Below are 27193 nucleotides of genomic sequence, written 5' to 3' on the forward strand. Positions count from 1 at the left end.
TCTCTCTTAAATTCTGACATGACCGCTGCATGTCTCCACTGACATAAAATTGCACAAGTGCATTCATGACCACAGTACATTTGCACCTGCTCTGTTAAGGGCCAGCTCAAGCTTATTTGCATTGGTTCTCCCCATGGCTTAAGCCTTGTTTGTGCACTCACTACTGACTCTCTCGCATCTTGAAGACATCACATTAGAACTACAATGAATGCTTCCTTTCTGACTTTACCATTAGAAACTCAAGAATTTATTAGGTGTTACTAACAATTCAACTTTGAAACAGATATTTCCTACTACTTTTCCTGTAAGCTTCTGGATGAATTTAGTTGAGCAGAAACCCAAGCTGTAAGGCAAGTTGATTTAAAACAAAACAGTACAAAACCTATTACCACTTGCAACTACTTAGCCAGATGAATCAGTATTCTCTAAGTGTTGTGCAACTGAACCAAAATAAAATAAAAATCAGATGCTAAGGACAATATGATTGTGGTTATTCTAAATTTTTACATTCATCAAATCAATCATCAGAGTTGTCAGAGATATACTTTACATTATATATATAAAAGGTGTATATACCATATATGTATACCATATTTGAACTCATGAAATAAATATATTCTAGTGAATTTCTGCTTTTGTCTTAAACGTTAATATTCCACACGAGATTAAATTTGTATCAAGAGTAACTTTCCTGCAAGGAAAACCACTAGATCAGATGACCTCCAAGATTCCCTGTAGTTCTAACACCCTGTAATCTTCCAAGGTGAACAAGGTATAGGTAGGAGTGAGCAGGATGCAGAGAGGGGTGAGTCAAGGCAGTGAAAGGTGGCTGGTCACCAGTCTCTGTGTTCAGCTTGGGGGCTTCATTCCACCTTCCATCCTTCTAAGGTATGGCATCTGGTTGAGATTTCAGACGTACAAATGGACAATCCTGGGAAACCACGTGGTACATAAGAAGTTAACAAAGAATGCTACAAAGATTTTTAAAACTATTCTTTTCACAGGCCATAATTATTTTGAAACTTGCTAAAATTTCATGAAAATGTATTGTATTACCCTGGTCACCTCCTGTCTGAAACAAATCTCTTCTGGAGGCAGGATCTGATAGGATGTATTGGAGGAGTGGGACCCGGAGCTGGGGCTGGGGGTGGGTGGGTAAGCTCGGCAATGGGGAGTGATACAGCCCTCCTTTTGCTGGCAGAGGGGCTGTGCATAGTTAGAAACAGGGACCCTGGTTTGTTTCAGCTGCTACCTTTAGAAGTCTCTCTCACCAGAGCTTAGCATATTCCAAGGTCCTCCCCAAGTGTAGGGCACTGTGACCTGGCCATGACCACTGGCTCTGGAAGTGGACAGCCTCCACAGGCCCTGCAGAACATGCAGAGATAGAACAGAGGGGAGCTGGGTTGCACATTTGTCTGCACCTGCATTGTGAGAAGCAGGGGTTAGATTTTGAATGCTAGAGGGTGGTAGCTCCCAGGGGTTGCCTCAGGCCTACAATTACCCACTGGGTGACTGATCTCAGGACTGAATTTTTTTTGGCTGGAGGACTCATTGGATTGAGGTGATGCTCTCCCGATTCTGACCTTGGTTATTGTATTAATTAGGATAAACATTCACCTACATAAAATAGAGATCCTAAACAAAAGGGACTTACATAAGACAGACTTTATTTTTCTTTTATATAATAGTCTGGAAGCAGGAGGTCCAGGGCTGTTGTAGAGCTCTGTTCTACAAGGTTGTCCAAAGACCTAACTCCTATTTGTTTTCCTCCATCTTTAGGGTGTTGCCCTTATATGAATGATCCCAAATGTCTCCCTACCTCCATGATCCAGGTAAGCAGGTGGAAGAAAGAGGGAAGAGGGTGATCATCATTGAAGACCGCAGCCTGGACATTAAATCACTTCCACTCACGTTCTCTGGTCCAGAATTTGGTTATATGGCCATGCATAGCTGCAAGGGAGGCTGGAAATACAGTCTCTCTTTTATGTCATGTATCTAGATAAAAATATTGGGTTCTATTGTTTTGAAAAATAATGGAAGAATGAATATTGGAGTACAACTAACTGTAAGGTGTTTAATGAACTATGAAATCATATGCTACTAGTTGGGGTTCAGCAAACACATTTCTATTACAGGGGTAAATGGCTGAGCCTGAGCAGCATAGTGTCCAGAGGCGAAAGCCTGGCAGCCCCCGGTCTAATGGTTGGCACTTTGATACTCCCTTTATTAGTATTTATTTTTCTAAGATATGGGAAATTCCAGTTTCCACTGACCTCTGCATCTCCTTGAAAATACCAGGTTGTAAAGGGCTGACCTAGAGTTCAAAGCACCCGAATGGATAATGTGTAGACCAGAGGATTTCAAACCATGTCCTGAGAGCCCCAGGATTCCTTAGAGTTCTGGGAGCTGTTGGAAAACAAGGATTCTGTAACCTAAACTCCATGCCCCACTAGGCAGTCCCACCATAGTGCCTTACTCTATGTATGTTTTTATCTCTTTGTTTATCTGTATAAGATTTGGGGCTAAAAAATATAGTTTTTACACTTCTGCTAGACCATCAGAATCAAAATGCTCATAATTCAGAAAGAAGAGATTAAATAATATGTTAAATACTGAGACTCTACTGGGTGATTTTCCTATATGATGGGTGGTGGCCTTGGCCATATAGTTTTCAAGGAAACAGTTTAATTTGAAAATACGAGGAAAATGCCAGAGTTGAAAAATTTAAACTGTCAACGGGATCCTATAGTTTGGAAGAAGCAATTACATAATGCTTTAAAATTCACAGAAACATTGCAGCATTTATTCCCTCCCTTGATCCTTCTTCATTTACAGATAAAGAAATAGAAGCACAGAGAGGTAAAGTGACCTTGTCCAAAGTGATACAGTTAAGAAGTGCTAGTAGCAGCTACTATATATAAAACAGATAACCAACAAGGACATACAGTATAGCACAGGGAACTCTACTCAATATTTTGTAATAACCTATAAGGGAAAAGAATCTGAAAAAGAATATATACACATATATCTGAATCACTGTGCCATACACCTGAAACTAACACAATATTGTGAATCAACTATATTTCAATAAAAAATACATATAAAATAAAATAAAAATAGATTTAAAAAAGAAGTGCTATAAACAGGATCAAACATAGGACTTTGGAATCTTCACTATACACATCCATTTCCCTATATTTTCTTACACCCATCACTAGGGTAAAAAGACCCATCCCTAAGCTACTGAGACCTGAGCCATTTCACCTTGGGAGCCTGGTTTCTGCAGGAGCAGCAAGCAGATAGTCTCACCAACTCGCCTCTGTGCTTGAGTCCTCTTATCTTTCCTCCCTCCTTTCCTTTTTCCTTCTCAGCTCCCATCAAAAGTCTATCATATATCAGATACTATCTCAGGTACTAGAGATATAGTAGTAACCAAGACCTACAAGATCTTCATGGAACTTATTTATTGATTGACATGGGATTAATTTCCAAAATATACAAATAGCTCATATAACTCAGTATCAAAAAAAGAGAAAACTCAGTCAAAAAATGGGCAGAAGACCTAAATAGATATTTCTCCAAAGAAGACATATAGATGGACAACAGGCACATGAAAAGATGCTTAATTAACATGGCTAATTATTAGAGACATGAGATTCAAAACTATAATGAGGTATCACCTCACACCAGTCAGAATGGCCATCATCAAAAAGTCTATGAATAATAAATGCTGGAGAGGGTGTGGATAAAAATGAACCCTCCTACACTGTTGGTGGGAATGTAAATTGGTGCAGCCACTGTGAAGAACAGTATGGTGGTTCATTGAAAAACTAAAAATAGAGATATCATATGATCCAGCAATCCCACTCCTAGGCATATATCTGGAAAAGACGAAAACTCTAATTCGAAAAGATACATGCACCCCAGTGTTCATAGCAGCACTATTTACAAAAGCCAAGACATGGAAGCAACCTAAATGTCCATCAACAGATGAGTGGATAAAGAAGATGTGGTACATGTGTACAATGGAATAATACTCAGCCGTAAAAAAGAATGAAATAGTCCCATTTGCAACAACATGGATGAACCCAGAGATTTATCATACTAAGTGAAGTAAGTCAGACAGAGAAAGACAAATATCATATGATATCACTTGCATGTGGAATCTAAAAAAGTGATACAAATGAACTTATTTACAAAACAGAAATAAATAGACTCACAGACATAGAAAACAAACTTCTGGTTACCAAAGGGGAAGCAGGGAGGTATAAATTAGGAATTTGGGATTGACAGATGCACCCTACTATATATAAAATAGGTAAATAACATGCTCCCACTGTATAGCACGGGGAATTCTATTCAATATCTTATAATAACCTATAATGGAAAATAATCTGAAATAGAATATATATGTATGAATCTATATATCTATATCTAGATCTATATTTTTAAAAATATTTATTTGTTTTTGGCTGCATCGGGTCTTAGTTGCCGCATGTGGCAGCATTGTTGTGGCATCTGGGATCTTTCGTTGTGGCGCATGGGCTTCTTTCTAGTTGTGGCATGCGGGTTTTTTCTCTCTCTAGTTGTGGAGCAGGCTCCAGAGAGCATGGGCTCTCCGTTTGTGGCACTTGGGCTCTCTAGTTGAGGAGTGCGGGCTCTGTAGCTGTGGCACGCTCAGTAGTTGTGGGCTCAGTAGTCGTGGCTTAGTTGTCCTGTGGCATGTGGGATCTTAGTTCCCCAACCAGGAATCGAACCTGCATCCCCCTGCGTTGGAAGGCGGATTCTTTACCGCTGGACCACCAGGGAAGTCTCTACATCTATATATCTATATCTATCTATATCTGAATCATTTTGCTGTACACCTGAAACTAACACAACATTGTAAATCAACTATACTTCAAAAAAAAACATTAAAAAATAGATTCTAGTGGGAGCTACGAAAAATGAAAACATAACTAAACACACGGAGTATTTTCACATAGTGATAATTGCTATAAAGAGAACTTAATCAGGCTAACAGGATGAGAAGGGCAGGGTGGGAGCAGAGAGTCTGTGTTAGTTGGGTGGTCGGGCGGTTGAGTTACATATGAGTAGAGACCTGAATGAGGGGAAGGGGTGAGCCATGCAGGTATCTTGAGAAAGAGCTCCCCAAGATGATGGGAGAGTAGATACATAATTAGTGTGCTCAGCACAGTCATGGGATTACAAGGTGACTAGTGGGGCTGGGGGTGTACGCAAGGGCTTTTTTAAGGATTATTTTGTTTTGTTTTATGATGCAGGAGAGAGAGAAGGTAGCTAATTTCCAGAAGCAAAATTTCTGAGTAGTCAAGAGGATGGATTCTGCATATAAGTGGGGAGGTTGGCCTCGGCCAGGAGGAGGGACAGGTCATCATTGGGACGGGAGGGAAGGTAGAGAAGATGAGAACAGATGTGGAAGGGGTGGTAGATTTGGTGGGAAAATGAATTATTTCTTTTCTGGTTGGTTCTGTTTTGTTAGTAAAACATCAGGTGAAGACAGTGAGGTGGGTATAAGGAGGGGAAGGGACTCATGTCCTCCAGGGTGGTAAGAACGTGAACTTACTAGCTAACATAGAAGGGCTACTGGGCAGTGCTGTGGGCCTGCTTGACATCTGCCATCTTAGTCTTAGGTGAGACTGGTCAATGTGACTGTGTAATTTTTCCAGCTATGCCTGGATGCCAGGGAGATGTAAGCAGAAAGGTGAACTTAGCCATGTGCTGGGCATTGTCCATTTGGCTGTTTGGACCCATTCTCCATCCTTTTTCATTTGGCTTGGTGTTCTGGGAGGCTGCTGTTCAGGAAGAACTCACTGGATTCCTTGGTCTCCGGATTGGGTTTGGCCAATGGCAGCAGGCACAAAATGAGACTGGCTGGCAGGAGGCAGTGAGGTGCTTGTGTCACTTCTCTACTCTCTCCCCAGTGGCCCGTGGTAGGCCTGGCTACATCCCTCTATGAAGGCCCCAGCTCCTCTGGGGCAGCCCTCTCATGGCTGGGGTTCTTTTCAGGTCCTGGAAATCACTCCCTCTTCTTATTCTTTCAAGGGTAGGGTTGGTAACTGCTTCCCACTGATGTTAGATTTGTCATGCTTCCTCACTCTTTATTGTTTTCCCTTTATCTGCCTACATCTTTAGAAACAATACGTTTACTAAACTCTCTTCATACGCTCCCTCTTTTATTACTTTCTTGGTAAGTCCCTGACTGATGCAAACCTGGTTTGCAGTGTGGTCAGGCAGGCTTCACAGAGGAGAAAGAGCAGGGTATTCGTGAGTATGAGCAAGAGAGAGATGATGGGCTTCCCTGGTGACGCAGTGGTTGAGAGTCCGCCTGCCGATGCAGGGGACACGGGTTCGTGCCCCGGTCCGGGAAGATCCCATGTGCCGCGGAGCGGCTGGGCCCGTGAGCCATAGCCGCTGAGCCTGCGCGTCCAGAGCCTGTGCTCCAAAACGGGAGAGGCCACAACAGTGAGAGGCCTGCGTACAGCAAAAAAAAAAAAAAAAAAAAAAGAGAGAGAGATGATGATGGAAAAAGGACTCTAAGCTGAGGAAAGAGAGAAATGTGGGCATAAGCAGGGTGGATATACTGCAAAGATGGTGGAGTCTGTTGTTGGGAAGTCCCAGTGGGGTCAAAGGATTTTGGAGGTGGCATAAGGGAGCTGAAAATTGGGGACCAGTCTCAGAGAGTAGAGTGAGTGCTTAAAATAGAAAATTTGTAATTGATGCAGTTATTGATAATAACAATAGCCGTGTCATTGGTTCTCAGCCCTGGCTCTATATCAACATTGCCAGGGGAGCTAGTAAAAATACTAATGACTGGCTTCCCCTCCAGAGATTCTGACTACAGCTGTGGGACCTAGGAATTGTAATTTTAAAAAATTGTCTCCAATAATTCAGATGTGTGGCAGTGTTGAGAATCACCAGTTCAGGGTGTGAGCGCGGGAGTGGTTGGCTGGGGTGGAAAGAGGAAAATTGTCCTTAGCAACCAGAGGTCAAGGGACCAAGAGGCCAGAGTCTTAGAAGAATCACCTACATCAAAGTCACTATAGAACGGTAGCAGAGTCTGTGGTGGGAGGAACTGAGTGAGTCAGAGCGGAAACCTGGAAGGTTGATAGAGCTTGGAAGAGCTTGGGTATTTTACTTCCTCTGGGCCAAATCTCTGGCCCTATTCTCTCCCCTTAGCACAGGGTCACTGTCCAGGGGCTAGGCTGTCTCTCCGTCAACTTCTCTTTGGTTTACCCTCCTCTCCCAACATGTCTCTGTCTTTGGTTTTCATTATTTGTTTTTAGGGTTACCTGTCTCCACTGCTGGGGTTTGGGGAACCACATAACTCAGGACCTCTGCTCTTACCCAGATCTCCTTTACTTAAGAGCTGACTCTATCCTTCAACCATTCCAAACTTTAACCTTCTTCTTCTAATCATTAAAAAAAAAAAAAAATTCCTTCCCTCTGCCCCACTTTCTCAGGGCTCTTTAGGGGGTTGATAAATCCTAAAGCATCATTACTTTGTTTCATCACTTTCTTGATAAGTCCTTGACTGATGGAAACCTGGTTTGGGATGTGGTCAGGCAAGCTTCACAACTAACAAACTTGTGTGTGTATTGATGGAAGGCTTCGCATATTGTACTATACAAGGTAAGACAGTCAGGTACACAAAATTATTCAAATCCTCTCCACATCCAGGTCACTGCATGTAATACTGCCCTGCTGGTGGAGAGAACAGGCCATTTTAGCTGGAAGTTTCATCCTCTTTTATTTTCTATATGCATGCCATCGTGGGGCTATTTAAATCAAATTCTTCTCTATAGCTGAGCGCAAAACCTGCACGATTTCTGGTTTTGCTCTTTCCAAAGATAATTTCTGCTGTCTAATGAGATCTGAGAATGAAGTCGGGCACGATCAGGAGAAAGGTCACAGTGTGTGCTCAAAGGTATATTAACTAATGTCGGAGCTGACATGGATCTCCTTCCAAGAGGACAAAATTAAGCAGCAAACAGTAAATACATTCAATGGCACTTTATTGCAAGGACCATTTACAATGAAATAAGAATATGAGAATGGTTTCAAAGAGAAAATGGGAACGCTTACAAATAGAACACATCTTACCGGCTAGAGGGGGAATGTGATTCCAGTCAAGGTTAATGGGGAAATGGTTAATGAAGGATACAGATTCCAAAACTGCGTGATGCCATATTGTATCTTGCAGAGGTAATTAAGACTAGAGACTCTGGGTAAATGGACACATTACACACAGCCGACAACTTGACATTCTGCACACCATACAGAGAGGCTGCTCCGGATGCTTTATGACCTGCCCTGATACTGACAGGGAGACGTCTGAAGTCACGTTCTCCATCCCTTTTCCTCATGGAGTTGGTGTGGTATTGCAGGAAGAACACCAGGCAGGGAGAAAGGAGAAGGGGTTACAGCCCAGACTCAGTTACTAGGAGGTGATGTGTGACCTTGGGCAAGTTACTTTCTGCTTCTCCTCGGTTTAATTTCCTCATCTGTAAAATGAAGGGGTTGAATTGGGACCATTTTTTCTGAACTGGATATTTCTTTTCTGGTTTGAATTCTGAGATTCCCTGCACTTCTTTGCCCTACTACCGTTATCACTTATCTACCCTGTAATTGTGTAAATGTGGGTATATCTGGGTGGGAGTTTGCAGGTATAAATACAGAAGGGGGTGAACATTTACCTACCTTTGCCTGTTTGTGGCACATATGTGTACTTAGGAGGCAATTGTGTGGTGACTTTGAAATGACACAACCATAGAGATGTCTGCTCAAGGAAGTTTCTATTTCTACTAGCAATGCTCAGGGTTTTCAATCCTTCTCCCATTTTTTCCCCAAAGGGTAAACTAGTAGGAGTGAGGTTACCTATTGAATTAAAACACCTGGGATTAAGGTGAACTTCGGTAAAAGCTCCTTTAGCACATTGGCTGCAGGATTATCTGTCCCTAAAAGCACCTTCTTTTGTGTCATTCTCTTGCTCTGAACACCCCAGGCGGAAGAATAAGGCTAAGGATCTTGTAGCGGCAGGTGAGGGATGGAATGGGGATCACATTCCATCCTGTACATTTAGCCGTCTCCTTTGGCTGTCTGGAATCTTCCCCGTTCATCTATGGGAGAAGAGGGGCTTAAAAGTAGGGCACTTGCACACACGGATTTTTCACTCCAGTACTCATCTTATTGACAGGCATTGCTTCAGCGGAACCATTTTCGCTCTGTGTTCAGGCCTGTTTGTAGGTGGCATCCCGAGGGCAGATTCCATTCTTATCCCAGCCTCAGAATTCATTGCTGCTTTTTAAAATTCCCAGGTGCACCTTGTTTATTTCTCCCTTCTCACCTGCCTCGAAGCCCCCCTTACCTGTCCTTATTCTTTCCTAGCCCCTCAGAAAAGAAAAGAAAACAAAACAACAAAGCAAGCCCTTCTGGGGTGTCTGGTTATGGAAGTCATCCATGCTTCTGGTTGAGAATTCAAGAAAGACTTTCCTGTTGTTCTGAATGAAATAGCTTAAAAAGGCCTGCCAAACCCCAAATTGCTGGGTGAGAGGGGCCCAAGGAGTGACAGCTTTACGCATGAAGACTCCAGGACCCACCTCCCTTCACAGATGATGGGAAGGGAAATCTTGGAGGGCGGGCAGCCCCGGAACCAAGTTACCACAGGACATTGACGGCTGCGGAATTGCACTTATTGATTGCGGTGTAGAAGCCAATGTTTCATCAGCCTTTAATTGAGCTGATTCCTAAATAGAACAGGGTCAGCTTTGGCTGTGCCGCTGGGCCTAAGTAGTTGTGACCGAGCTCTGACTGACGCCTCTTCAACAGACCCTCATTTGGTAGATTTTTCACATTCGCTGGGTTCTAGAACTTTGGTCCTCAGCTGAGAGCATTCATCAGACTCCCCTGTGGGAGAGGTTAAAGGTACAGAAGGTGGCGCATCATTCTGGCCGACTCTGTTTCAGTGTCTGGAGAGGAGGCCAGGCAATGTTTAATAAACTCTTTTGTTAGGCACTTCTAATGAGCATACACGAATACCCAGAAACTTCTAGAGGGTTCCATTGCAAACTGAGAGATGAAGTTACCAAGTTAAGTGGACCAAGAGATGCTGGAATTGTGAAGTACTCCCGGCGCCTCTTTTTCCACAGGAGGGGATATGCAATGAGGGATGCGTTAGCACTCTGTGTCATTTTCAAGTGTAAGGACATTGCTCTTTTTTTTTTATTGCTGTGTGGCTTGCTTCATTTCAACGAACACCTGGACTTTCTTGGAGGAGCCCATCACGTAGATACAGCTTCCCTCGGACTCCGTGAGAAGGGACACTCCCCAGCCATCATCTCAGATATGTTGGCGAATCCAGCATTCACTGAAAGACTAAATTGGATTTCATTACACGATACTGTATAATGTGGGGTGACCTCCTCCCATTGTTATGTTGGGTGGATGCTTAGACAGTTCTGATTTTTATTTCCTGGTAATTGCTTCCTCATGGATTCAGCCCTTTTTTTTTTTTTTTTTTTGGTCCCAAACAGATGCCTCCACCGATCCCTCGTTGCCATTCTCAGCCTCCCTCAGCCTGACTTGTTCCTTAATGAATCTGCCACACACTGAGCTGGGGCCAAGGCAAATCAAGAGGCCATTCCATCAAAATATCTGTGATGGGAAAGCCTGTTCCCATTCCGAACTTGTGTTTCGCTTGTGTCCCACCTGACCTGGAGGGCCTGCGAGGGGGGGATGGGAGACCATTTGAACCCTGGCTACTGTTAAAACATCCTCATCCCAGAGACTCTATTTTGTTTACATTCCTGATCTGTTTTGCCTTTGAAGCTGCTTCTCATTGGTGGATTGGTGGGGCCCTATGGCTCCTATACATTTTAAAGCTACATTCCCCAGAGTTTGCCCCAGTGATGGAGACCTGCACTTTGTCTTTTAAGCAGATAAAAAGAGAGGTCAGTCAGAAGTAATTCCCCTACTCCTCGTATAAACAATTTAACTGCTGCAGCAACATACTTGCCTGGAATTACTCCCTCAGATTCAATTCCCTTTTCCTGCTCCACTTGTAAAAATGGTAAGTGTCCTCTATAAACTGTAGCTCACCAAGGTGCAGGGCTTGCTGTGCGGTTGTAGAATAAATGTTAATCTAATACAGGTTACTAGGTCAAATGCAATCACAGGCTTGTGGGAAAAAGCTTAATACTGTTCTGCTTCTTCTAACACAGTAAACCTGGATATTATATGATAGGTTAAACACCAGTGAACCATGGCAAGAATTTTCTTGAAAGTAGGATTTAGTACAAAGGAAACTACATTGAAATGGTGACCTAGGATTGACTTTGCTTTCCAAGAGAGCATGCTAAGACGCTGGAGTGCACGGTGAAAATGGACTCCTTAAAAATGTGATGTTCTAGAATTCATTGCTGAGGGAATGAGTGCCAGTTGGAACAGCTGTGACACAACCCAAGGTTTCAGATGTTGTCAACTATGACTTCAGTTCCTTCTCCTTCTCCAAAATTTCACGAGTGCAGACATACACACACACACACACACACACACACACACACACACACACACAAGCTTTCCTTATGAAAAGTTAATGTAGCTTTGGATGGCCTGTTAGAATTTGGATCCCAACTAGAACATCAAGTAAACACAGTGTCAGAGCAGGCTGAGCATCTGTGGGCCAACTGCCTTGAGAAGATTCTGTGGAGATCGTCTTGGTGGTGGACGCCTTCCTATTTTACGTGGATGTTAGTGCATTAAGTGTTCCCAGCCTGTATTCGTGATTCAGTGCCAAAGCTGAGATTTACATATGCTAGCAGATGTATAATAAATACTTAAGTAAATGAACATCAGATTTCAGGGGAGCTGAAAAGTCTGGTTTGCAGGACCACTTAGGTTCTCTTTGGCATGGAAACAGGGACTGGGCCAGGATTAACTTTGCAAAGTCTTGTGGGGTCTACCAGGAGGGTGCTCTCAAGCTCTCATAATTAGCATTGTAATGGCCATGCACTGTCCTCCTGCTAGCTTTCTCCGGGAACCGAACCGTATTCAACAGGCAATCATGCAAGGAAAAGTGCTCTGACACAGGCTAGAACCCACCTCTTCTCCTGAAAGCAGTTGAGAATGCGGCTGTGTGTCTCCTCTTGGCTATTAAAAAGTTCTTACCAGGCTCCAGGGACTTGGCTGACTTGTGAAAAATGCATTTGTGTATTTCCAGATGTGACATAGCTCTCGAGTGATTAAGCTAGATCACTTAGCATGTAAGCTGAGTTAGAGTGGGTAGACAATTGATGAAAGGCCTCTCCCTGCTTGGGTTTGCAGTTAAATGACTGAATTAATCAGGTGATGCATTCTGGGTGCTTACGAAACTAGAATGAACGTCGTGCCAGATATGTGAGTGACCCTTAGGAAAACCGTATGAAAGAATAAGTACACACGCACACAGAGCATTTGGGGAAATGCATATTTTAAATTTTATAACAGAAATTCAGAGTTTTCAGAAACAAACCTAGTGAACTGTATTTCATTTCTAAAATCGGTTGTTGGCAGGAGTGGAAGAGACCTTATGGGGTTAATTTTTGAGGTGCAGCTCTGTGTGGCCATCATGTCTGGCTGGCCCATCCTAATGACGACTCCTGTAGCGCTTTGTCCTTTGGGCTGCAGGCAGGCGGCGGGCCACTCAGATTCGGAAAAGCTGGTTGGAGGGAGGCAGGTGAAATGGACTCTCGTTCAGACAGCTTCCCTCCAGACAGTATTAGAGCTAGCTCCTTCCACAGAAACAGGGATCCTGAGGGCTTCCAGTGATTGGGAAATATCAAACACATAATATATAGATAACTAAAATATAGATAACTAAAAGGGCCCAGGGCCCCTTTTTCTCTTTTTACTGCAGACTGGATGGTCAGGTTTCTCTGCCTCTTTCTCTCCACTTTCTCCCAAGTGTTTCTTTGAAAAGATGTAAAGGGGAAATTACACCTTTCTCCATTGTTTCTGTGTATCCATTGAGCATAGAATGCTGGCAAGGGTTATGGGTTTCTTTACAAGTTTGATTCACAAGTATTGTCTTGGGAATATATGCGCAATTATTCAAGTTAGTGGAGACCAGTCTGGCACATTTTCAGGCAATGGCTTTACTCCTGCTGGAAATGCCCAAGAATGGGACAGCTGGTTTTTTTTTAATTGAAGTATTTACAATGTTGTGTTAGTTTTAGGTGTACAGCAAAGTGATTCAGATATATGTATTTTTTCTGATTTTTTCCATTATAGGTTATTACAAGATATTGAATACAGTTCCCTGTGCTATACAGGAGGTCCTTGTTTATCTGTTTTATATATAGTAGTGTGTATCGGTTAATCCCAAACTCCTAATTTATCCTTCCCCACACCTTTCCCTGTTAGTAATCGGAAGTCTGTTTTCTATGTCTGTTGGTCTGTTTGTAAATAAGTTCATTTGTATCACTTTTTTTTTTTTTTTTTTTGCGGTACGCGGGCCTCTCACTGTTGTGGCCTCTCCCATTGCAGAGCACAGGCTCCGGATGCGCAGGCTCAGCGGCCATGGCTCACGGGCCCAGCCGCTCCGCGGCATGTGGCATCTTCCCAGACCGGGGCACGAACATGTGTCCCCTGCATCGGCAGGCGGACTCTCAACCACTGCGCCACCAGGGAAGCCCTGTATCACTTTTTTAGATTCCACATGCAAGTGATATCATATTTGTTTTTCTGTCTCTGACTTACTTCACTTAGTATGATAATCTCCAGGTCCATCCATGTTGCTGCAAATGGCATTATTTCATTCTTTTTTATGGCTGAGTAGTATTCCATAGTATATATATACCAGATCTTCTTTATCCGTTCCTCTGTCCATGGACATTTAAGTTGCTTCCATGTCTTGGCTATTGTAAATAGTGCTGCTATGAACATTGGGGTGCATGTTATCTTTTCGAATTTAAGTTTTCGTCTTTTCTGGATATATGCCCAGGGGTGAGATTGCTAGATGGGATATCTTCTTAGGAGGCCACTGGCAACGCTCAGAATGGAGACTTGGAGTCCCTATAGATGTCTGCTCTGTGAGCGAACGTGGCATCAGGAGTCAAATGCAGATCTGCCACTTAGCTGTGTGACCTGAGACAACTAAAGCCCCTTGTGCTTCAGTTTTTACAGCTGCAAAATGGGAGGGATATGATCTTGCCTCCCCTTCATATATTTCTGACAAGTGGGTCCTTGGACATGCTGGCCTGTTTGCAGCTATAGGTCACCAGTCTTCCCATTTCCCCCAGGCTCCTATTTCCCTCCATTTCTGTCTTGAGGCCCTTGACTCAGTCTCTTGCTTGGAGCCCTGCTTCTATCCTTTGGACTTAGGTTTTCCCAACATTTCCTAGTGACACCTATGTCCTCACCCCTGGCCAGGCTCTCCATCAGCTGGCCGGCTCGGATGAGCCATTCAGAGATCACCTCCCGGCTCTTGGGAATCGAATGGTGGATTGTGTGTGAAACACCTAATACAGGGTAACAGGGAATCGTTGGCGCTCATTCCCTTCACTTTCCCAAGAAACACTGTCAATGACCAGATGAGGCAACTTGGGAAAATCACTTAAAAATCTCTGAGTCTGTGGAAAATAGTAATAATAATACTTACTCCACTGGGATAGGGGGACAGTCAAGGAGATAACATAGGTTAGGAGGTCCAAGTCCTGTCATCTGACACTGAAAGAAATTGAGGCCCCACTCAGCCACCTCCAGGTGTGGCATCTGAGAATCAGAAGCATCCAATTGGTGAAAAGTATTTGCTATCAGAGCCGACTTACCCAGTAGGTACAGGGCCTAGATTTCACGATATTTTTAAGGGCCCCTGAAAATATCTTACTTTCTTTTTATTAAATTAGAAGAAAAAAGTTGAAGATAGAAGAAAATGTTTTAATATCTAATAGCAATACATGCATTTTTATAACAATGCAGTTACAAAATATAATTTTTAATATTTTTGTCCATGGAGAAAGGGACCATGAAGACAAAAGTGCTTGTATGACCCATGAAGGTTATAATTGGCCATGACCTCATGACCGTGGTCTTGAAAATTTCAGCGGCTAATGCACATCTCACCATTTACACTTTATTTATTTATTTACTTACTATCTATCTATTGGCCGCACTGTGCGACATGCAGGATCTTAGTTCCCCGACCAGGGATCAAACCTATGCCCCCTGCATTGGGAATGCGGAGTCTTGACCACTGGACCACCAGGGAAGCCCCCGTATCACCATTTTAAACAGAAGTTCCCATCTTCTTTCATGAACCAGGAAGGAAATTCCCTACAGATAAGCAGAACCGCTGAAACCTGTTGACTTCTGAGCAAGGGGACCTGGTGACAGTCACCAAAATAAAATGTCTTCATGTCAGGGAGGCAGGTGTAGGTAAGGAGACCCAGCCTCTGAATGCAGGAAAGTCTCTTAGCTACTTCTGTTTGTCCTTGATATCCTGTTACCAGAGAAGTGATCTGGGATTTATTTGCCATCAGGTCAAAAAAGTCTTGGGATTGGGTAAAGTCTGAGGGGTTTTGTCAAATGGAGAGTTACATTGGTAATCCAGGACCCACCATGCATTGAGTCCTCAGCCCCTCAGCCTCAGGGAATACAAGTGTATTTCGCTCTTATTAAACAAGAGGAGAGAAAACCAGACATTCCCTCATCGAAAAGACTTCCCTGAATGTGGGAATCAAAGCAGGGCTCACAGTAAGAGAGTCAATATTCTGTTCGAATCTTTGAATTACTGTAAGGGAGGTTCAGGTCTCTGTCCTCACTCCATGCCCTTCCTGCCTCGTTTTAAATCCTCTTGGGGAGGCGATTTCCCCCCAAGACAGTTACACCCCATCTCTAAGAGAAGGAGAGCTACTGTGTGTAAGGTCTGTCCCGCTAAGCAATATGGGCTCTAACTTCATCATGACATGATGGAACTGATCAGTTTCTTTGTATAAAATCTTAAAAGGGCTCCATGGACCCTTTAAGCCAAAAAAGGGCTTTTGAAAACAGTTCAGGAAATGGCCATCATGGAAGCGATTTCCACATGTGTCTCTCCCTTTAGGAGCTGATCTTTCCTAGACTCTAATAAGAAATGAAAGAGCAGCATATTTTCTTTTGAAAAGAAGGCACAATTAAAAAAAAAAAAGTCCCCAAGAATTCTGTACGTGGGAATGACATGCAGGCCATTAGCTTTCTTTGCTTGGCTTTCAAGCCGATCTGAATTCTCAATTTGCTGCGAGTATTCCGCTCCATCTAGGTCAAGAAGAATTAACGTGTGTGTAACTCAAGTGGAGTGTGGATTTTTAGCAGAGCATGTGATCCTAAGAATACAGAAAGATAGTATAAATTTGCATCTTCTTAGGAGGAACCCTCTCTAAAAACACTGAAACCATTTTAATCCGATAAAATAAAAAGGGAAGGGGTGGAAATTCCACCCGAAGACTTCACACAACCTTTTCTTTTCATCTGAGTAAAGAATTACAGAATCAGCTGTCCAGCTGTCAGATGTCTCTGGGGCAGATTTTTTAAATTGTAGTGCACAGAGAAATGGAAGATGAATATCATGTTTTGGAGACCAGGGGAACAGCTTCTGTTCTTGGGGGATGAGTCATGCCCTTCTTCCTGAAGGCGTTTCAGAAATGAGGGTTGAAGCTACCTGAGGGGCAGAGAAGCCAGTGTTCCAGGAGGTTCCATGTCATTAATGAGGACACAGAACATATTCTTTAGGGTATCTGAGCCCCTCTGATGTCCTGCCGTGGAGCAGCATCTTGGGCTCCTCCCAGCAGAGTTGCCGACGATTTACTGGAAACCAACCTGTGGCTCATCTTGTGGTATTTCTTACGTTTCTGATTTTGAATTTCTATGAGCATTAGGCTTGGTCTTTTTCCTTCTTCTCTCATGTTGCCACTGGGCTGTGCAACCCAGACCGGAGTCAGATTTCTTGGAACGAGTTTCCTGTTGATTCATGCCCGTGCTTTGTCCTCAGCTCAGCGTTCATGTGTCCAAGCCATTGGGTGACATATACAAATAGGCAAACGGTCCTAACTACTCTTCTGGCAATAGACCTGAGAAATTCAGGATAATTGCTTAAAGGGAGCATTTACTCTTGAAGTTGGTCCTTACGATTCAAGTTAGTTCAATTTCACAAGTAGTTTGGAGGGTCCACAGCACTATAGCAGGTGCTGTTTGGACTAGAAGGACAAAGAAGATATGGTTCTCTCCCTCAAGGACTTTACAATCGGGTAGGGAGGACAGTAGGGTCTGGAAAAAGTCTGGTAGCGTGAGATACTCACTGTGCTGTCATACAGACAATGGAATCCTGCAGGAAAAGTGTGAGCAGGAGTGGGCCGGAAGGATAAGAAGGGTTTCACCATGTAGAGGAGGTAGGAGGTAAGGGCATTGGGGGTGAAAGGAACAGGAATAAAAATGCTTGGATGAGGGAACCAGCTCTGTGTGTGCACTTGCACGTGTGTGTGTGTGTGTGTGTGTGTGTGCGTGCGGAGGGGGAAGTGCAGGGTAGTATAGACACTGTGTGCTAGATGCTGCTGGAGATACAAAGACAAGTCAGGCTCCAGGGCGTCCCAGCCCCAAAGATCTAGTATGGAAGACAGGCACGTGCATAAGTAACTTTAATATGAAACAGACTGCGAGAGATGCTGGGGAGAGTCAGAGGACGCACAGGCTCTGAGTGCATCTGAGAGAGAGATTTAGGAAGGAAGAGTTTCTTAGGACTTAGCATGATTAGATCCAGGGAGTTAGACAGTTAGAAAAGTCAAAGATGACTTTTGCATTTTAAAGACAGTACCTTTGAATGATGGAATAATAGACACACATTTTGCTCCTTGTTCAGATAAAATTTATAATTTTTCCCCTCTCATTCTAGACAACATACTCTGGTTTTGTTCACACTTTGGGATATTGATTTATCTAATGTCCTCATAAATGAATAGAAAAACTAAAGGCTACCCCAAAGGATAACAATCTACTGGCCTCAAGCCCTGTCCGCAAGTAGGTGCCTTCTAAAATAAGTGCTGTGCATGCGACATATGAAGAGTGAATGTATTTGTAGCGAGTGAAGGGTGTGGAGGAGACGTGGTGAATTAAAAATCCGGAGGAGTTAAACATCTGAAATGCTAATATCTGGAAAAATCTCATAGAACATTTTTTTCTTCCAAGATGGCTTGGTGGGCTGCGGATGTGGTGGGAATGATCTGTGCGTCAGGTTGGGCTAAGTCACAGCTCCGAGAGAATGGGAGATGGGAAAATGTGTACAATAAGCATAACGTCTTGGGAGGAGAGGGGGAAGGGTTGAATTCCAGTCAGATGGCTAAGGACTGTCATTTACTGAGCATTTACTACGTTGCAAATCCACATGGCTGTAAGCACATTATAGCTACGAACTCATCTGAAGTTAATAACAACCTTATTAAGTAGATCTTATTATTATATTCCTTTTACAGATGAATAAACTGAGGCATTACACGTAAATAACTTGCCAAGACACACAGTTGTAAGTGAGTGGTACCCAGAGCCTTTGCACTTAATCTCTTTGCCAAAATCAGTCTCGATGAGAGAAGGTAAAAGAAAAGAGGTATTCCACCTTAGAGTGTTCCTGTAAAAAATAGTATTTTGTTTAGATTTGAGGAAAGGGAATTTGTAAAACTGTGTTAAATTCGCCGGGGAGAAAAGACTGGGTCATAGAATCATACAATTTTAGAATTTTAAAGAGCCGTGATCTAGTTCTCATTCATAATAATTTTTTTTTTTCGGTATGTGGGCCTCTCACTGTTGTGGCCTCTCCCGTTGCGGAGCACAGGCTCTGGGCGTGCAGGCTCAGCGGCCATGGCTCAGGGGCCCAGCCGCTCCGCGGCATGTGGGATCTTCCCGGACCGGGGCACGAACGCGCGTCCCCTGCATCAGCAGGTGGACTCTCAACCACTGCGCCCCCAGGGAAGCCCCATAATAATTTTTTATTTTTTTAGGTGAGGGAACTGAGACTAAGAGTCAGTTAAAATCATCACATATTTGTTTGCTAGAGGTGATCAACGTACACGGAGAGAGGCAGAATGACGCCCGCCAGCTTGCTGCTATGACCCCACTGTGGGCAAGGACCAGGAAGCAAAGATCACACATCTTATTTAACACAGGGCTCTAACTCTGGAAGGAAACCTTGTAGCATGAGGGAGAAGGTCTACTTGACTTTCTAGGGAAGCAAAGTGGACCTCCAGGGGACTTCTGAACCAACTTTCAGATGAAGTGCTTACATTTCTCCTAAGGTGCCCTGATTAGCTGTTCAGTCTTAGCCACTGGCAGACCAGAAATAACATCCCTTTCTTTCTCCATAAACTTACCTCCAATAAATTCTTAATGTACAATATAGAATCTGTGTTGACTGGCAACTCGCTTTTCCGATCAAATCCAATACACTTTTGCATTCATTTGATCGTTAGTTAAAGTCCTCATAAGGACGATCTGAATGTGTGTGAGGTAGGTTTGCACAGTGGTGAGGGGTCTGGCAGATTACCGTGAGATGGCTTCAAGTTCAGACTCCACGATGACTTGCATGTTGTGTAACCTTGGGCAAGATTCTTGACCTCCGTACGTATCAGTTTTCTCCTGTGTAAAATCAGTGAAATAATAATCCCTGTATCATAGGATTTTGGGGAGCATTAAATGAGACATTGCAGATAAAGGGCTTAGCATTTGCCTGGCTCATAATGAGAACTCAATGTATCTTAGCTAATTTTAACGAACAAAATAAATTCATTGTAAAACTTGTATAAGTTCATCATTATTGAAAATATAAATTACAGTAAGATATATAATGAATCAAGAGTTAATAGTGTTTGTTTATTGCAAATAGCAAACTTCCTTTTCCAAGTTGGGTTTCCAAACTCAGGGTCCCTCTCAGTAGGGCAGATAACCATGTTTGGAAAACCTTTTATGGAGACTATTATGTTGTTTGAAATCAGTCATGGGAAGGTTCCTGTGAAAAATCTCCTCTGGAATTAGAGTTAGGAAATGCCTCTCTCCCTCTGAGGCTTTCTAACGGAAAGGAAAGCCACTTCACTCCCATTTTATTTTGACTGTCAGTAACCCCGCTGCTAAGTTTTGTGCTTAGCTGCAGAAATTTGCTTTAACATAGACTGGCTTTTTATTTTCCTTATGTCTTTTTACTCATTTTAATGATTTTTCAGTTTTATGATATTTGTCTTATATTTTAAGCTTTCTCAAAACACTTTTATAAGCTGGAGGAGAGAGAGCTAAGTAAATACCACAAAACACTACCACGCAGGTGGTTTTTCTTATAAACAAGTCTTACGACCAGTTCTACACCACACCTGATTTGAAACATTTTTTTATTTGACCAAAAGTCCAGTCAAAATGGCAAAGTTGATTTTTATATAAACATTTATTTTATGTTTTCCAAGAATGGGATGTGAAAGTCCCACCTTCACATGCTATTTAATTGCAATGGGGAAGGGGTCTTGCTGTGATGTAAGCTGACCTCTTAGGGACATAACTTGCTAATGAACCCAAACAGTTAATAATAATGATAGAACAAAGCCGAACAACCAAGCAAACACGGCAGCTAACATGTATAGAATATTCTACAAGGTATCCTCATATATCCTAGCTCATTTATTTTCCACATCAGCCCTGAAAATGAAGAAGCATTATTTTCAGCTCCATTTTATATGAGGAAACAGGCTCAGGTAGGGTTGGAGTCATGCTCCAGGTCTCATAGGAAGAAAATGCCCTAGTCAGGATTTAGAATAGATTTTGATTAAAAATCCCACGTTCTGTCCACTATTCCAGGCTGCTTTCCCAAGGCCTAACCTCTCGAGTGCAATAAGCAAGGTTCTCCTTTAACCTCTGGCTCTGCATCCGAAGGATCGCTTGATGGAGGAAGGCAGGAGAAAGCCAAGGGTTTCTAAGTAAGAGCTGTCTTTCAGGTATGTTTCATCTAGAGGTTTGTCTTTTTCTTGTCTAAAACTAGGATGAACCTGAATGTCAGTCTCTTCGTAGTTGGGAAAGGGGTTTGGCTGAAAAAATTCTGCAACAGCAGTCAGCTGGGCCCACAGTGTTGGAAGAGAGTCACCTTTGCTGACATGGCTGTACTTTCATGGGTCTATGCAGCGAGAACCTATCTAGAGCCATAAAGCCTCAGTAGTGAGTTCAAAAAAGGCAAGCAGTGAATTTTCATGAATTTTAAATGTCTGACCTGAGAGTCTTGGCTATTGGGTAAAAATAAATGTGACCAGTGTGAGTGAGACTGGGTGTGGGATGAAGACTCGCCCAACAAATGAAGATGGGGCTTCATGGAGACCAAGACAGCCTCCAGGCAGAGTTTCATCAAACACCTGCTGGGGAGGGATGAGTATCTAAACCTGACTTAGACTCTGGTTCTACCCATCTGTGAATTGTATTTTATGTGTAGGTGAACTGTTTAGTGGTGGTATGTGGTGTATTCCATCGTGTGAGTTTAGTTCTTCCCACCCCTTCCTTTTGTTATCCTTATAAAACACTGAGTTATAAGAGCCCTTCAGGTATTGCTATGGAAAAGCCAGTGACTTGGGTGGACCTGGCCACCATTTGCCTTCACCACCCTGGTTCCTGGGCAGACTTGGGTCAACAGAGCTCCTGGCAGATCTGTGTCTGCTCTTATTCAGATGCACTGCTCCTTACGGCAAGAAGGCCGTATTTTCTTAGAGACTTCCTGATTGTTCAATATATTTTCTTCAGGAGACTGTGTTTTCTTTTGGTCACCATTCCAGAAAATGGCGGAAACTTAGAAGGACACTAAGACGTCTCTGTTTTCCCCCTGAACAGCCCCTAAATTTTCAGAGTTTGAACTTCTAGGTCCTCCTTTTCCAAACTTGCAAGCAAGAGTTTCAACGGGCAACGTAAGTTGCACAATGTTACCTTTCTAGAAAACTTCACATTTTGTTTTGTTTGCTCCAGGCACACCCCTCCCCAAACCACATTCTTCACCTCTGAGTTTATGAGAGAACAAAAGTCCTATCAGGAGTAACGAAACCACCTGAATCATTCTTTTTATATTTCCAGAAATAGTTTATGGGGCCACTGAAAGATGTTGATGCTATCTTTTTAATATTCTGAGAAATAATCCTATTAAACAAAAAACAAGGGAAACTGTTATGCCCACAAGGCGGAATTACCCAAAGCCTCCTGGCAGGGGTCGAGTTACTTGACAAAACCCTAGCTGTGCGGGGCTTCTATCTCTCCATCTCGGGCTCCGTGAATGAACAATAATTTGTGGATTCTGCTCATCTCTCTTTGCCAACTTTGTTCTATGGAATTAGATACAACTTTGACAAATTAGAAAAGGCTCCCCCGTGCCCGCTGTCCTCAGAGCAGCACAGTCCGCTGATTGTGTGCTGGTCCTCTGAAGTCCGGCCGTGTCAGGCCGTCAGCGGCAGCCCGGCCACCAGAGCTCTCTTTTTAATAAGCAGATCTGTCAGCACCAGGTCCTTCGGATCTTCCGACCTCTCCTTAATCCTCAGGACGCACTGACTTTCTTCTCTGTTTCGCTGATGGCAAAAGGCCCTGTGACAGGAAAGAAATCTCTTCTTTGTTTACAGCATAGAGGCAACAAAATTAACCTTTGAGATTAACTGTAAATGAGTGAGGATCGTGTTTTATCTTTCCCCAGGACCAGGGGTCAGGATTAACACATGCACGAAGGAGGGAGCGTTTGTACGCGTGGGCATGCGTGTGCACGCCCCTCCCCCGTTCCCATTATGGCCCCAAATATCTTTCTGCTATTGTCCTTTCTGTCTCTTTCTTTCTTTCTTTCTCTTTCTTTCTTTCTCTTTCTTTCTTTCTTTCTTTCTTTTTCTTTCTTTCTTCCTTCCTTCCTTCCTTCCTTCCTTCCTTCTTTCCTTCCTTCCTTTCTTCCCTCCCTTCCTCCCTCCCTCCTTCCTTCTTTCCTTTCTTAATTGAAATAGAGTTGATTTACAATGTTGTGTTAGTTTCAGGTGTACAGCAAAGTGAATCAGATATATATATATATAAATATAAATATAAATATATATATATATATAAAAACTTATTCTTTTTCAGATTCTTTTCCATTATGGATTATTACAAAATATTGAGTATAGTTTCCTGAGCTATACATTAGGTCCTTGTTGGTTATCTAGTTTTTTAAAAAATTTATTTTATTGAAGTATAGTTGATTTAAAAGTTTGCATTAATTTCTGTTATACAGCAAAGTGATTCAGTTTTACATACATATATACTTTTAAAATATTATTTTCCATTATAGTTTATCACAGGATATTGAATATAGTTCCCTGTGCTATGCAGTAGGACCTTGTTGTTTAGCTTATCTATTTTAAATATAGTACTGTGTATATGTTAATCCCAAACTCCTAATTTATCCCTCCCCTGCACGTTTCCCCTTTGGTAACCATAAGTTTGTCCTCTATGTCTGAGTCTACTTCTGTTTTGTAAGTAAGATCACTTCCTTCTTTATTCAGGTGTGGGTTTATTCTGGGATGGATAGAGCTAGTGAATGATATTCCATTTTTCTAATCTTCAATTGCATTTCAACTCTTACGAGAGGGATTATAAAACATCAACATATTATAAATGATGCCCAATCAGTTAAGGGTAAAAATGTCTTGGCTAAAGACACAGCATCATCCAGTGAAGTAAACAGTGTCTGGGTACTGGGCAAGAACTATGAATGACACCACAAAGATAGGGCAGAGTGTCTCTTCATTGGTTTACATGGCAGTGTATTCATGTTTAACAGTGTTGGATGGCAGCGTTGTGGTTCTCCAACATACAGGGAATGCTTTTCTGGTAAATAATCCTCTCCTGTTTTGTTTTTTTTTTCCAAACACAAATTGTTTAATAAGACAAATATTTGAGAGATCTTGTCCATATTCATTTCTAACTGATTGTGTTCAAAGTGCAGTTCGACTCAATTATATTTGCTTAAAATTTTTTGACGGTAAAGTTGATACAAACAACAGCTATGAGATGAAATTTGTATTGGGGAGAGAATGGAAGCCGATTGCCTCAATATAGATGTTATTCTTGGTCTCTGGAAACTCTTTTTTCTTTGCCAGCTATCACAATTTTTATTTTTTTTTTAAAAAGTTTTAATATGCTGCTACTTTTTCCTATAGTCTTTTTGAAGGTGGGACCAGATGAGGTTGAGACTGGATTATTTCTGACTTATGGGGAGCCCAGAAGTAGACTCCAGACATCCTCTATGTGCTGCTGAGAGCATCAGGACCTCCCATTCTGCTGTGTGCTCTCCATTTTTGATGGGTTTTTCACCTTCAAAACCCAGCTCAATAATGACAGGGAATCACCACCTCCCTGGTGACCAAATCCAGGCATCCTACTTAAGGCTCCTGTCTCTATTTCTTGAAGTTGCTGAAATGTGTCCGGGACTTGGGACAGTGAATCATTCTGGCCACAGCCAATGCTTAAAGCCAATGGTTCTATTAGAAGCATATTCGGATCCCAGTTTCTTCGTTTTGGGGTTGGCTTCTGTGGAATCTGACCATTTCTGTAATTTTGTTGCCTTTTGCCTAACAGAATTATTTTTTGCTGCCTTCAGTTCTGCTCTCTCTCTTTCTCCCTTTCCTGTTTAATGAACAGAACAAAATAAAGTGACATGTAAGCATAGAGCTATTTTATTTTTCACTCAACGGTGGCCATGATCATAACAATGAAAACAGAAGAGAAAAGGGACTTCGTCGTAGGTGCAAGGTTGGGGTTATGCAAAATGGAGAAATAACCAGGTCAGTGCCCAGGAGCCCATCATACAATGATGAGCATTTCAGGGGAATGAAAAGAACATGTACGTTGGGATTCCCAATTTCTCTGTTATCATCGTCTTGGGCCAGGTATTTAACATGTGCTGCATTGGTTATGGCTGAGGAAAGTGCTTGGAGGAAGCAGTTCTTTAAGTTTACTTGTTGTGTCTGGGAGGTAATAAAGATCTTTATTTACAAATAATGCACTTTCTGGGAAGTGCCTTTGTGTGGGCATTGCACACCCTAGCAAAACGATGGGTTCTTTGTTTTGCCTCTGTGGGAAGGGCAAAAGTTGGTCTGCAGGACACTGTTTTGCAGCCAGACTTTTTACTCTCTGGGTGTGCGACACTGTTCATCATTTAACCTCTCTGCAACTTAGGATTCTCATTTCTGGAATGGAGTTAATAATGTTGTTAGAATAACTGAGGAACCAGGAGATGAAAGGACTGCACTTTCACTAATGCAATTTACTTCGCGTTTGCCTGGTATCTATCTTTTGAAATGCTGTCGTGCCACCTCCTCAGGGAAGCCTTCCTGGACCACTTGGGGGCTGAATGGCCCCCTCCCCTCCTTGGTGAGAGCACTTATCTCACTACATGTAGCCCTGGGTTTATTTGGCTATTCCACCACTTGCCTGTAAGTTCCTTTAGGATAGAAACAACGATCCTCATCTTGTATCAAATGAAACTTAGAGCCCAGCGCAGTGGCTGGCTCCCAGTAAAGGCAGTCAAATGATGGATGAATTGAACTCTATCATTAAAAGCGGTGCTCAAAAAGGCACTAGAAGCTAATGTCTATCAGCTCCTCATGGCAATGTATGGTGAAACAAATTTTAAATCAATTTTCACACATTCTTAAAATAGAGTTTCCTAAAAGTCCATGGATGGGAGGGAGATGCAAGAGGGAGGAGATATGGAGATATATGTAGACATATAGCTGATTCACTTTGTTATAAAGCAGAAACTAACAGACAATTGTAAAGCAATTATACTCCAATAAAGATGTTAAAAATAAATAAATAAATAAAGTAAAACCAAAAAAAAGTCCATGAAGTCTAAGGAAACAAAAAATAAAAGACCTTTACTGGGAAAAAAATTTGGGGTGCCATTTCTCCCCCCTGCTTTCTCATATGAAATGATGGAGAAGGTATAAGAGTAATGATTGAATACTGGGGCAAAGATAAAGGCTTTGGGCAGACCCTGGATTATATAATCACCAGTTATACCCAGTATTCCTGTGTGACCTGCAAAACAAAGCATCTTTTTAGCCGTATAAAGTGATGTAAAAGTATTTGAGGCAGGTCTTTTTGATGTGTTTGCCTGGCAGGTGAAAGAACAAAGATACATGTACCACAATGTTCATTGCAGCACTGTTTACAATAGCCTGGACATGGAAGCAACCTAAGTGTCCATTGACAGATGAATGGATAAAGAAGATGTGGCACATATATACAATGGAATATTACTCAGCCATAAAAAGGAGCGAAGTTGAGTTATTTGTAATGAGGTGGATGGATGTAGAGTCTGTCATACAGAGTGAAGTAAGTCAGAAAGAGAAAAACAAATACCATATGCTAATGAATATATATGGAATCTAAAAAAACGGTACTGATGAAGCTAGTGGCATGGCAGGAATAAAGACACAGGTGTAGAGACCGGACTTGAGAACACGGGGAGGGGGAAGGGTAAGCTGGGACGAAGTGAGAGAGTGGCATGGACATATACACACTACCAAATGTAAAATAGACAGCTAGCGGGAAGCAGCCGCATAGCACAGGGAGATCAGCTTGATGCTTTGTAACGACCTAGAGGGGTGGGATAGGGAGGGTGGGAGGGAGACACAAGTAGGATGGGATATGGGGATATATGTATACATAGAGCTTATTCACTTTGTTATACAGCAGAAACTAACAACATTGTAAAGCAATTATACTCCAATAAAGATGTAAAAAAAACGAACAACGGAAGATATATTTTGGATTTTCCAGAAGTGAGGACAAATCTGTAAAACTAAATTGATTTCTCTCAACACACATGACCACTTTGATAGCGCTGGTCTGAGGAAGAGATGGCATGGTTTTTCTCTCTCATCTGTTCCTGTCTTCCTTCCCCTAACATCCGGTATTTCATAATAAAATTTCCAACAGATACGGGTTGTTCAACAGTCACTAGCAATACATTGATTAATTATGCGTGCCAGACTTTCAGTATATAATTAAGCTAAACAAAACTGCATTAAAGTAATATGACTAATTTGACTTCAAGCCACCAAAACAAGGAAACTGAGTGAAAGCAGAATCTCTGACCTCACTCACTTTAGCATATTGGAGGAGACAAAAATATAATCAGAGTTATAAA

At 42.3% G+C, this 27193-nt stretch overlaps 1 long non-coding RNA gene across 1 annotated transcript in view; it reads left to right on the forward strand.

Moving 5' to 3' along the window:
• Positions 1-1779: 1779 nt before the first annotated feature.
• Positions 1780-27193, forward strand: part of LOC132531430 (uncharacterized) — a 49143-nt gene continuing 23729 nt past the window's right edge. The window contains exon 1 of the long non-coding RNA XR_009544102.1: positions 1780-1832. This is a non-coding gene — a long non-coding RNA (uncharacterized LOC132531430). The remainder of the gene's footprint in view (positions 1833-27193) is intronic.

This window comes from Lagenorhynchus albirostris, chromosome 13 (assembly GCF_949774975.1).
Source record: "Lagenorhynchus albirostris chromosome 13, mLagAlb1.1, whole genome shotgun sequence".
NCBI lineage: Eukaryota > Metazoa > Chordata > Mammalia > Artiodactyla > Delphinidae > Lagenorhynchus > Lagenorhynchus albirostris.